The sequence below is a fragment of the Lissotriton vulgaris genome, chromosome 3_1 (assembly GCF_964263255.1).
Source record: "Lissotriton vulgaris chromosome 3_1, aLisVul1.2, whole genome shotgun sequence".
NCBI lineage: Eukaryota > Metazoa > Chordata > Amphibia > Caudata > Salamandridae > Lissotriton > Lissotriton vulgaris.
The window spans coordinates 1,746,790,125-1,746,803,078 of NC_141689.1; positions in this window are offsets into that span (position 1 = coordinate 1,746,790,125).

The window sequence follows — 12,954 nt, forward strand, 5'->3', positions numbered from 1 at the left end:
CAATGAATATGTACAAAATAATTACAATGGTACGAATGTTCAAACTGATCGTGGAAAACGGGATAATGCAATTATCAAGGGACAGAACAGAATCTTTTATTAGTCTTTAGTACTGGATCGCAAAAAGTATCGGGTTTTCCCAGGACGCGTCTGTTCGTCAAACAAAGGATCCGTTGAAGGGACCACGTCCTGTTGATCAGCTGAATATTCTGGTCTTGAGTCTTTTGCTGACAAATGTTCAACAGTGTCTTTCTGCTGCACTGAGGATTCTCCGACAGGTTGTGCGTCGCTGAAAGGTACAAACGCCGGCAAACCTTCGGTTTCAGTTGATGCAATGCCTTTCCTCACCCACGAGTCTGCTGGCAACGGGATAGGGACTTTTTTGGTATGGGTGGCGTGCACCCAATTCTTCCGCCCCTCAAGACGAACTGCAGTTCTCGTGGCAAGGAGGACCTGGTAGGGTCCAGTAAACCTCGGGTCCAAGTTGGTCTTGCGCGAAAAGTTCCGCGTCACCACCCAATCTCCGGGCTGGAGCTGGTGGCCTGGACCCTCCGTCTGCGTCGGCAATGCTTCGTGAACCTGTTGGTGAATTAACCTCAGTTTAGCAGTCAAGTCATGAAGATAATCGATCAACATTGGATACTCAAGATCACAAAAAATACCTGGCCTAGGAACCCCCCAAACATTCGCAGGACGACCGAACACTATTTCATAGGGACTAAGCCCTACTCGGGAGTGTACAGTTGCCCTTGTTGACAGTAATGCTAAGGGTAAAGCGTCAGGCCACGAGAGACCAGTCGTAGCCTGAATCTTCGCTAGCTTTAGTTTAAGAGTGCCGTTATACCCTTCAACCAAACCAGCTGACTGGGGATGGTTGGCACTATGGAATTTCTGATTAATTCCAAGGCCCTTGCATACACTCTTCATCACACTCCCCACAAACTCACTTCCGTTATCTGACCACACAATTCTAGGCATTCCGTACCGAGGAAAGTATTCCTTCAGTAGGATTTTCGCAGTAGACAAAGCAGTATTGTCTTTGAGAGGATAGGCCTCGATCCATCGGGAGAATGCGCAAACCACAACTAAAACGTATTTCAGGTTATTGCATCGCTCCATATGGATGAAGTCCAATTGAATCACCTCAAAGGGACATGAAGGGGGAGCAAAACTGCCAGGAGGAGTTGGGGTTCCCTTGCCAGGATTGTACATCATACACACCATACAGTTCTTAACCAAGCGTTCAGCACATTTCGTAATACCATCATTCTTCCACACAGGGGACAGCAACTTGCAAATACCTTTTGCGCTAATATGTGCTAACCCATGCGCCATTGTCACAACGGCCAGCACATATGCATTCGGTAACATCCATCTTTTCTGTTCCGACAAATCAATCCAACAACCATTCGCATCCAACTTTCCCGTACTTTCTTTCCACTTCATCTTTTCAGTCTCGGTGGCCTCATTCTGAATTGCCTTTACACTTTCGATAGTGTCCTCACACATACTCGATTCTGTAGGCCACCTAACCGAACTCGTCACATACATTCGAGTGCTAAGGTTCCGGGCAGTCTCCTTAGCAGTCTCATCCGCAAACGCATTACCACGACCCACATCATCCGTCACCTTACGATGCGCACTACATTTAACAATCGCCACTTGCTTAGGCAACGTAAGTGCATCCAAAAGATCATTCACAAGCTGGCCATGCTGAATCTTCGTACCATGCGATGTTAGAAAACCTCTCTCTCTCCACAACCGTCCAAAACTATGGGCGACGCCAAATGCATATTGGCTGTCGGTAAACACATTCACACGTTTCCCTTTCGCTAACACACACGCTCTAGTGAGAGCGATCAGCTCTGCAGCTTGGGCAGAATTCTGATTTAATCGTGCAGTCTCAACAACAGTATTCAATGTTACAACAGCATAAGCAGTAGTCACATCACCATTCGGCAACTTAAAACATGAACCATCCACATACAGTGTACCATCTGGGTCTTCCAATGGGGTGCTTTTAAGGTCCACTCGACCTTTTGTTTCCTCCTCTGTCCTCAAATAACAATCGTGTTCTGTTATTTCATCTGACTCTGAGCTAATTGGTAACAAAGTTGCCGGGTTCAGGACATTACAACGTTTTATTTGAATGTGGCTTGCCAACAGCGTCAACTCGTACCCAGACAACCTCGCACTCGTCAAGTGCTGAGTTTTCGTACGATTCAAAAGAGTATCGACTGCATGCGGAACCATCACCGTAAGCATATTATCCATGACCAATCCTGCTGATTGTCGGATGGAGACCGCGGCTGCCGCTGTTGCTCTCAAACAACTCGGCAATGCTCTAGCTACCGGGTCCAAGGTCGAGGAAAAATATGCACATGGACGTTGCTTACCACCAAAAGGTTGCGTTAAGACACTCAACGCACAACCTTCTCTCTCGTGAACATATAATGTAAACGGCTTGCTATAGTCAGGAGTACCTAACACAGGAGCCGAACACAATGAATCACGTAATTCAGAAAAACTTTTCTGACATTCTTCCGTCCATGGTAAAGGAGTCGAAACATCCTTGCACGTAAGAGCCACTAATGGTTTCGCTAGCAATGAAAAATTTGGAATCCATTGCCTGCAGTACGACGTGATACCTAAAAAGGCACGCACATCTCTTTGGGTTGTTGGCACAGCCATTCGCGCAATTGCTGCAATTCTCTCTGGGGTCAACCGCCTTCCCTCCTTTGACAATAAGTGACCTAGATAGGTTACTTCTTGACAACAATATTGGAGTTTAGAAGGTGACACCTTGTGATTTAACTCGCAGAGATGTTGCAGCAACGACACCGTAGCAATTTTGCAAATGTCCTGAGTATCAGCAGCCACCAATAGGTCATCGACGTATTGGATTAAGGCCGCACCGGCCGGCAACCTAAACGCATCCAGTTGACCCTTCAAGGCTTGGCTGTAAATCGATGGACTTTCACAGTAGCCCTGAGGAGCGCGTTTGAACCGGAAGCTGCGTCCACCAAGAGAGAAACCGAAAAGGTCTCTGCTCTCTTCTGCAATCGGGATGCTGAAGAACGCATTCTTCAAGTCAATCACCGAAAACCACGATGCAGAAGCTGGAATCAGAGTCAGTAGCGCCGTGATGTCAGGCACAACGGGGAACTGAGGAATCACAATTTTATTCACCTCCCGTAAATCGATAACAAAACGATAAACAGGTGGTTTCGAAGGATCAGTACGTTTTAGAATGGGTAGTACAGGGCTGTTGCACACGTTTCCCCGTGTTTCCTCAATAACGTCTTTCTCGATCAAATCATAGATGATCGCCAACAATGCTCGTTCACCATCAAGAGAGATACGATATTGGGGAATACGTGGCAACCGCACATTGGATTTCAGCTGAACAACATAAGGTGAGATATCAAGTAGGCCCACATCGTTGGGACCTGTTGCCCACAAAGACGCAGGAAGAGAACTCAATTCCGGTGGAAGCTTATCGAGAGACAAGTACATGGGAGAGACAACCCTCTCTCCCAACGTAAGCTTTACACCCGCAGGAGAACAATACAAAGTTGCATACAAACGTTTAAGCAAATCCAGGCCCAAAAGATTTTCACCACAACCCGTGGTCAAAATCAACGGAGCTTCTAGCTCACGAGGCCCAATTTTAAGGGGCAAAGGGCGCGAAACTGGATTGCTAACGGGGGAGCCAGAGAATCCAACAGAAACATTTGTTAAGCCAGACAAAGGTGCGCCAGGGAGTTTCGAATGCTTAATGGAACTTTTCGCTGCACCAGTGTCCAACAGAAAAGGCTCAACGACGCCCGATGTAGCAACTGCGACGTAAGGCCCTCTCTGATCAACCGGAACTGATACCACTCCCTCTCCTTGTCTATGGCTGTCCTAGTAATTACTGTCGTCAGTTCCCTGATCGACGTAATAATCGTCTACATTGTACTGTGCAGATCGTCCTTGCGACGATCCACGTTGATCAAAACAATTATCGGAATTTGATGAGTTATCTGAGCGATCGTTCTGAGCACCACGACCTCTACCACGTGGTGCCTGCTGCGAACCACCACGACCTCCTCTAGATGAGTTACCACTATTACGTTCGTTTAGAACAGGACAATTGAATTTAATGTGACCCTCTTGTCTACAATAAGCACATTGATTGTACCCTAACGAGGATCTTTGGGAAGAGGAGTCATTACGAGTTTGGGATCGGTTCGATTGCGGCTGCGATCTATTTTGTTGCGAATTATTCTGATTCGAACGTGGAGGATACGCTTGCTGAAGCAGCACTTTAGTTTTGAGTTCTTTCGTCTTTTTATCAGCACGGTCGTTCTCTTCTTTCTCCCTATTCTCATAATATTGTGCCGTAGCCAATATCTGAGCTGAAGTGGAAACGGCCCATGCACTTTCTGAATTCTTTAATTTATTGCTCAAATCGGGCAATAAGTTCGAAACAAATTTATCCACAAACAACCTTTGACCACCCTCAGTGCTCATATCCTGACCACTATGATCGATGAATGCCTCCTCAAACCTCGTAAAGAAGTCGGAGACACTCTCGTCCTTTTTCTGCTTACAAGCTGACAATTTGTCCCAATTTACCCTCATAGCTGGCATAAGAGTTTTCATTAACGTTATTATTCTTTGAGGGAGAGCAGCAATCAACTGTTCAGGCTTAGCACCACCAACTTGCAACCCATCCGCCGCTATAATGGCCGCCCAATCACCACCTAATTCGTTTGCGTGATTTTCCTGACGAATCTTAGCCCATACCGGTTGCGGTACAACATTACCAAACAGCATGTCAATATCGGCAAGATTCATTATCGTAGCATCTACAAGCTGCGATAATTCCTTATAATACCCTGCAGGATTTTTACGAGGGTCAGGCAAAGATTGCTTCACCTGTAACACTTCTGAGCGTTTCCATGGGAGATGTATCCATACTCTCTGAAAATACGGCAGGATAGGTGGAACGTGAGCAGCATCACCTGGCATCAACACGGGTGGAACTTCACGCATAGGAAACTGACCAGACTCATCTGGCTGTCTTTCAATATCCTCAACAAACAAGGCTTGAGGTATAGGAGTGGGACGGAAAGATAGCAACCGCTCAACGGCTCGTCGAACGTTGGTATCCACTATCAGTCCAGCCGAGAACTGAAGTTGTAGATCGGACAAAGCGGTCAGCACCTCGTCAGGTGCGTCGGCCGATATCTGATCGCGAAGGACCTTACACATTTCCTCGAACACAAATCTCTGGGTTGGTATATTGAACTGACAAAATGTGTCGAGTACAATACGTGGTGGATTTCTAAGGGGGTGCGTCATCCAACCCATCGCCATATTATATAGCGAAGCACGTTCCCTATTACCAGGAAGCTGACTACGTCTCTGAGGACCATCGGAACCAGCGGACCCAAGAACAGGTCCGAGCGAATGAAAAAAACTAGCCGCAAGAGGAGAATTACGACTACGAATAGAGGGAGAAGTATAGGACACAGGACTAACAAGTGAAGGAGTAGAAACAGAAACAACAGCAGGAGTTAACAGAGCAGGAGCAGTAGCGTGAGCAGGAGTATGTGGAAGCGGAGGAGCAGTCGGAATAGCAACAGCCAAAGGAGCAGGAACAGTCGGAAGAACGGGTGCAGGTTGAGGAACAGGCAAAGGAAGAATAGGTGCAGGAACAGGTACAGGGGGAATCACAGGGGCTGTGGTACCCTGTACATACGGAGGTGGCGATTTCATAAGATAGGACATTAAAGGGTCCTCAACTGACTCATCCTCCTTTTCCGACTCCGTAGGCAAAGCAGGATAGCACTTATCTATAGTCATACGCTGTAATCTGTCAAACACTTCCTTTTCCTTAACCTCCTTATCATGCTGAAACTGCTCTGCTTTCTTTACAATGGTAGCGACATTTTCTCTCTGATTTCGTTTAGTCTGTCTGATTTCTTTCTGTCGGGCTTCTTTGCGCCACAACCGAAAGGCATCAAACATGGCCGGCCTTGACTTTTTCGCGAACAATTTAACCTCTAGATTATCTAAGATCGGGGCCTCGAAGCTACCATGTGGTGGCCAGCGAAGGTCACCGTCCTTCTTCGTGTATTTGATCCAGTATTCATTAAAAGTTATCGGGCCTAGCCCATGTTTACTGTACAGTTCATAAGTCGGAGTTCCAACCGGAGGTATCGGACACGAGTCCTCCAGTCGGGAATCCACACCACAAGGTCTGAAACAACTAAACAAAGTACTACGACCAGGCCTCTTGCACACTAGCCGAGTTTCACAAACTTCAAGGGTTACGGGATTTACCAAGTCCCAGCAAAGAACAAAAACCCTCGGTTTTTGGCGGCTGCAGTCGTCAAATAACACAACAAAGTACGCTAGGAAAGTGTCACCGACAAAAACACTCACACAGCGTCAACAACAAAAACACTCGCTAAAGTGTCAACAACCAAGAACTCTGGGAGCGACCCACAAATACTTAACTCAAAGATCGATGGCGTCTCCAGGAAGGCCCGTCAATCGTCTCGCTATACCAAGGTCTACGCCAGGCGCCAAAACAGGTCTACAGTCAGGGCAGCAGTCCGTCGCAGCCGTCAGGAGGCGGGAATCTTCGCGGGAAAAGTCTTCGGGCCACTTGTTTCGACAACAGGATCGATGAAGCGGAGTGCACCTTCCCTCGGAGATTTCACACGAAGTTCCTCACGATCGTCGGGCTTGGACCGGTACCACTGATGCAGCCCCACGTTGGGCGCCAACTGAAGGACTGGGTTCTTTAATACCCAGCGGTGCCAGGGCACAACACCTGAAACCTTCGTGGGTAACCTGCTCCGGCGTACGAATGACAGAGACACGGGACACTTCCTTCGGCGTCAAAGATTCAAGGTTTATTTACTGCAGGGAACACAGAAGTCACGACAAGTACAACACGTGCAACTTGGGGAGACTGCTTCAAATTGGTTCTGTGGATCGCTCCTTTTATACAGTTTTTACCCATAGGACAACATGGTACACAAAGGTTTACGACCCGGTTCCCACAATTATCCCCCAGAGGGGTCGCTTTGGTCACTTTGATACACATAAGGTCCGGAACATAAGTGCGGAAACATTTGGCGGTTCCCAACTGTAAAAACCCATCTTCCCAACATTAGCGCATTCCAATCGGCAGTAAAACAGATCGAAATAGGAACAAAGACAGGTGCAGAGGAAGACGGAGACAGTGGGGAAATCGGAAAGGATGTAAAAGGGGAGGTATCGGGAAACACGAGATACAGGCATCAAAGGGACGTGCCTAATGAGATGCACGGCTGAGACAATAAACCGGCACGGCAAGATGAGCCTCGAGCGGGGCCACCTGCCTTACAGTATCATCCCCCTCGCCATAAAGACACTTACAAGGAACATGTGTCTTCCGCAAATATCTTGGGAGTCCCAGGGTCGCGAAGCGGACAGCGTCCGTTCGCTGGCTACTTGAGGGCAAGAGACAAAATGGATGCCGTATCTAAGATGGAACCCGTGGGTACAGATGAAAAACCCACATAACAAACGAACGGTTTAAGTTAGCACAGCGAAACTGCGCACACTTACCAAACTCGTCATTTGCGGTTCATAGATACCAGACTCGACCATATTCGTGCGAGTCGAAAACACCACTTACAATTGTCACGGAACCTCACCTCCATTCCTTTCGTGATCCCAGGTCCTTTGATAAAACTCCCTTTCCTCTGTGCCCGATTGTCTTACTCGTTCCCAGGCCGCCATCTGGCCCTACGGATGCTGTTTATTGCCCCCCTATACAGTAGGAAGCTTCTCCCATCAAAGGATCCACGAGTTGATCAAAGCCCCCACCCCATGAGATCCGATCAACCACATGCATTCCGTGAATCGGCTGAATGTCCAGCTGCGCAAACAATCATCACCTGTTGTGACCGGGGTGGGGACTTCAACTGTAAATGTGTGTGGGAACGGGCCTGAAGCGGGGATTCCGAGGATGTCCTTTCATACTTCAAAGCATTTGCAAGAATGTACGACATGCAATAAACTGTAATAAAGATCATAAACCGGTGTATAAGAGGCCAGGCCTCAAAGATGCGGTGAGAGCACCTCGAGAAGATACCCTGCTGTCTGATTTTGATGTGTTCTGCTCCGTCGGAATAAAACTTCTGTTTCCTGCCTTCCAGTCTCCAGCGCCTGCCTCTTTGTTTGGTAATTCGAGTGGTATAGAGGCGGTTAACGCTGGGCAACTTTGAAAAAGGCCATCAGCCCTACCTTTCTCCACAGCCCCAGGTCTGTTTCCCATTTTCGGCGTAATGGTTCCAGACTTATCGCTGCGTGTGTACGTAAAGATGCAGCAAACCAACGGACCAAGTGTTTGCCATGCCCAATAACGTGAAGATATTGTATGGTAAGGTGTTGAGCCGGCTCCGCCGACATATCCCCACACTTAAAGGTTAGTGACGTGATCAGGGAGCAGTGACACAAGAATTGCCCTGGTGGGAGCCCCGTCTCTTCAACCAGAGAATCGTATGGTATGAGGGTGCCGTCCCGGTACAGATCTCCCAAGGTCTGTATGTCCGCTTCGTGCTATTCCGCCACTTCGAGGGGTGTAAGCGCCCCAGACCCGCTCGGGGAGCCCTCCAGTGGTATGGCTGGTGCGTATGGGACCAGCGCCCTGGTGAGGTATAAACTACGACAGTAGCATTTATAAGCCACTACCATGAGGAGCGGTGCTGGGGTTGGAGCCTTAGCAGCTGGGTGAAATAACTAAGCAATATATGCTAGTGGGAGGGTAGGGGACATGGTCGCAGTATCTTCGCGTCCTGTGTCCGACAGCCAGTGTGCTATCCACCAATTGTGCGGCCAAATAGTAGTGCTCAAAGCAAGGCGCAGCAAGACCTCCCTGATCAGTGGGTAAGTACATCTTAGTCAGTGCTATCCTGTGGCATGCGTTACCCCAGAGGAAGTCCCTAAGTAGTTTAACGAGTGTAAAGAAGGCAGCTGGGATATATATTGGTAGGTTGACAAAATAGTACAAAATGCAAGGAAGGATCACCATCTTGGATATTGCCACCCTGCCAGTGACTGTCAGTGGGAGCATTTCCAGAAATGTACTTGCGATTTGATGGCTGTCACGGCACGTCCCAAATTACTGTCAATAAGGTCAATAAGGTCCGCTGGCTGACGATATATCTGGATTCCTAGGTAGCGGAAAGTGTCAGCTTTCCACTGCACCCTCGTGCATTCTAAGACGTAGCCCGGGTCAGGCGTGTCCCCTCGGAATGCATAAAGGCAGGACTTGTTGGAATTTACTTTAAGTCCCGAGAGAGAGGCGAATTCACTTGTGTGCCAGCTGAGTTGGAATGTTTCCCACGTCCCTCACAAAGACCAAGAGGTAGTCTGCGTACAATGACACCTGATGCGTCGCGTCCCCTAGGGGAATTCCATCTCCCAGCATCGCTCCTAGTGCCTCTGCCAGGGGCTCAATTGCTAGCGCAAACAGGTGGGGTGAAAGCAGGCACCCCTGCCTGGTGCTCCTGCAGATGAGTATGGCATTGGAGATGTATGGCCCCATCCGCACCCTGACCACTCATGGTAAGGTAATACTTTATTGTACAGTTAATAAAAACAATTACAAAACCAGGAACAATAAAAACAATTATAAATATCTATAACAGCATGGAAAATAATACTTGTGGTAAGTTATTAAAAAAAACTTCAATTAGACAGTGCTAAAAATTTGAGTTAAACAGTAGTTAGGAAGGAATGTTCGTCCACCACTAAGGCACTTCTATGTTCCTCATGGGGGGGTATCTTATGGTTGACCTGACCTACTTTCCCATTCTAATTGCGTTGCAGTCTACATTCCATATAGGAGGCAAGACGTTCATTTTCCCCGTATGCTTGTGCTTTATAGTAATCTGTCCTCGTGTGCTCCTACGAGCCTACTGTGCCTCTGTATAATCAGAGTATTTTTGCTCTGGGGATATGGACAATGCGCCGTTTGTTCTTTCTTTTTATTGATTCGGGCTTCTGCAACTTCGATATATTTTACCAGTCGACAAGCCATTTGGACTTCGTCACCTGAGAAGCATGCCAGGACCGCTTGCCTGCAGGACCTGATCCCTTTTTAGGTTTCGCCTAGCGTCTGCTGCGCAGCAGCATTCGCACAGGTAAAATCTTATGTTAGAACAGTATGTGGCTTTGTCCCGCCTCTCTCTTCCATTGGCTAGCTCCATAACTGGAGGCTAGCCATTGGAAGAGAGATCTGTCCGTCATTGTCCGAGGCGATTCGTGGGCGTTCCGTACATTTTTTCCCTCTCCGCCCCTTTTAAAACGTCATGCGGAGGTGGGCGGTGGTTTATTTAAAAAAAAATTTTTTAATGTTTGCTTTGGTTATTTCTCCGAAGATGGCGGCCGGGCAGTAGCTTACTTGAGAAGCTCCGCAGTGCCGTCTAGTTGTACTGGGCTTTTAATGCCTCAAAGAGGAGGGCAGTGCCTCGTCTCCAGTCCTGTGGAGCAGAAAGCAATTGAATCGAAGTGAACACTCAGGTAACAGCTTTAGTGCCCAGCCTTTCAAAATCATATCGAAGCACTGATCAACGCAAGAGGGAGGCAACACTTGAGGGGGGAAAGATCCTTTCTAGACATGTTGGAGCCCTACATAAATCGGCAATTCCAGGCGCCCTGCCTCTCACACAGATAGGGGTCCCGAGAACGCCTTCTCTCAAGGACGCAATGCCCGAGTCCTGGGCTTTTGTTTTACTAATCATTGTTTTCAGGCGGGTGAGTTGAGTTCTTTTGGAGCAACGGAACTGAACCAGTCCTTTAAGCCCCAGAATGCACTGGGGTTTTAAAACACACCGCAGGAGTATAGCAGTGTGTCCTTGGCGGCATGCTACCACGTGGTACACTGCAGTATACAGGTCCGGTGGGGTGCCACGCGCCAGGGTGGGGTCAGTATTAAGGAGTCCTTAGGTGTGGGGTGGACCTGTGGCAGACCCTTGCTCTGGTGACCTTGAGAACAGTGGAGTCAGGAGTGGTGAGTGCTCGAAGGGCGGCACGCCCAGGTCAGAGTCACACTGGGTGGACGTGGCTTGCTGCAGTCCACGCCGGCATCCGTCAGGCTTCCTCCAACCTTACGCCATTAGAAAGAAGAATTGTTCCCAATTAAGAAACGAGGATTAATTGCTGAGGCTGGCAGCGGCAGGCTATATGGAAATCAGGCGCGGTCCTCGTTGCGCAGAGCCTCACGGGTAGTTTACATGCAATTGAGGCCACAGTGTCACTTTAGGGACGGGCCGCGGCACTGCCTCTAAAAACATTAAGGAGCTGTTCAGAGTCAGCCGGGCAGGAGCACACCATGAAGGCCAGCAGGGCCGGGGCGCTGGTACTGCCAGGGGTGCCCGTCGACACCTCAGACACCCCAGCCTTTAAAAGGCACCGAACTATAGCAACAAATATGATGAGACGTTTCTTTGCCAGCGCGGCGCGAGGAGCACAAGGAGGAGGGGTGAAGGGCACCGAAGATCACTGCTGAGATATGGGGAGATGTGTGGACCATGGGGAGGGTTCGCCGTGTATGGAGGAACACGTAGGGAGCAGCAGGGCTTTAACTGGGACAAAAAACTGGAGGGTCTCTACAAGGGGCGTGGCCAGTGTAATTAAGGGCGTGGCTTAAAACATATACGATAAAAATCTGCCTTAACATAGTGTGCCACCCGACTTGAATGTTGCTGTTTCTGTCTTTGCATCCTAGGTGTGTGGGTGTGTGTGGCTCTGGGTGTGTGTTGCTCTGGGTGTGTGGGTGTGTGTGGCTGTGGGTGTGTGTGGCTGTGGGTGTGTGTGGCTCTGGGTGTGTGGGTGTGTGTGGCTCTGGGTGTGTGTGGCTGTGTGTGGCTCTGGGTGTGTGTGTGTGGCTCTGGGTGTGTGGGTGTGTTTGGCTATGTGTGTGTGTGTGTGTGTGTGTGGCTCTGGGTGTGGCTCTGGGTGTGTGGGTGTGGCTCTGGGTGTGTGGGTGTGTGTGTGGCTCTGGGTATGTGTGTGTGGCTGGCTCTGGGGTGTGTGTGTGTGGTAGTAATTGCTGTCTGCTGAGCTCGTCCAGTAGGGTACAATAGGTCTTACATTTGCGAGAGATTACGCTGTTGGCAATGTAAATGACAATGCCATTTATATATCTGTTTTCAAAACCAACACATAAATAAAAATGTTGTCATTTACAATGCCAATAGCTCTAACATTTGCAAAGGCAAAACCGTTGCATTGTAAATGCTTGTTTGTTAAACAGTGGTCTCAGAAGGGTCCTGCGGTCTTGCTGCAGCTCCTTGCAGATGGTGATGAGGTGTAAGATGTTTTACTCATCATTCCTGCACAGCCGGCATTTTGCTGGTTTTGGAGGACGCAGCCAGGGGGCCATATGGTCCGCTGAGGGCAATACTCCTAGTCGATATTTTAGAAATGACTCTTGTTTTTTTCTGACCACTCACTCTACACCACTCCATGACACTACTCCGGATGTATGACAGTATATCGCCAACCGTTACAACGCGCGCTTTTAGCATGCAGCCTCCACATCGCAATGACTCTTACTTCGCACGTTTTTCCACCGCATGGCATTTCAACGCCAATGTTGTTTAGCCTATAGCAATTTCCATTAGGACACATACCGAAAGATCGCATGGCATTACAACGTGTAATGTTTTCTCGTTTTGGCTCGTAAACTTCCTGTAATGAGTTTGAAAGTGAACTCTTTAGCACGACAAATGCATATTTACAACAAGCATTTGCAATGCAATAGGTCTCGCATTAGGAAAGTTTGAGCTATTGGTATTGTAAATGACACATTTTTTATTTATGTGTTGGTATTGAAAATAGCGAAATTAATAGCTTTGTAATTTACAATGCCAATAGTTTTAACTTTCGCAAATGTGACAC